Raw genomic sequence first — 878 nt, 5'->3', positions numbered from 1 at the left:
TTCTGTTAATATTTTTTTGGAGTTTACATCTTCTGCAATAAATACCCTCAGCTCTCATTAATCTGAAAATGTTTTCGTTTTGTCTGCATTTTCGAAGGATGTTTTGTCTGGAGTTACAATTCTAGGTTGACAGTTTTTTCTTTCAACACTTTAATAATGTTTTTCCATTGTTTTCTGGCTTCCATTGTTTCAGATAAGAAGTCAGTTGATTTCTTATGTTTGTTTCCATGCATATAATGTCTCTTTTTCCCTCTGGCTACTTTTAAGATTTTTTTCTCTTTATTACTAGTTTTCAACACTTTGATTATGATCTAAGTGTACTTTTCTTTGTGTTTAGTTGCTTTGGGTTTGCTGAACTTTTAGATTTGTGAATTTACAGTTTTTATNCCCCTGTAGTTACCCAGTGGTGTAGGAGGTAAAATCCTCCCAATTTCATCTGCTGTTCTCACATTGGTCTGTCATATTTTCTAGTAAAACACCTGTTGCTCTGTTGGGGTCTCCTGTTCCTACATCCTTCAAATGCTGCCCTCTTTCTCTCTTCTCTCTGCACAGATACCAAGACCTTGTAGGTCTTGTAGCTATTGGTAACGTGATCCACTTGCTTTTATTTGGGGGCTATGAAGGTAACTTTTTTCTAGTATATTGCAATGTTTTCTGTGGGTTTTTGTTTTTGCTGCCTAGTTGTTCTCTCTCTCTCTTTTTAATACGGAGATTCAGAGAAATTTTAAAACCTATGCTGCCACCACAGCTACCATCTTCCCATACCTTTGGGTATATTTAAATTTCCATTTGGATCATTTGTCTTCAGCCTGAAAAGTTCTGTTAATATTTTTTTGGAGTTTACATCTTCTGCAATAAATACCCTCAGCTCTCATTAA

The sequence above is a fragment of the Galeopterus variegatus genome, unplaced genomic scaffold, assembly GCF_000696425.1.
Source record: "Galeopterus variegatus unplaced genomic scaffold, G_variegatus-3.0.2 Scaffold2271, whole genome shotgun sequence".
NCBI lineage: Eukaryota > Metazoa > Chordata > Mammalia > Dermoptera > Cynocephalidae > Galeopterus > Galeopterus variegatus.
This window is presented reverse-complemented; position numbering follows the sequence as displayed.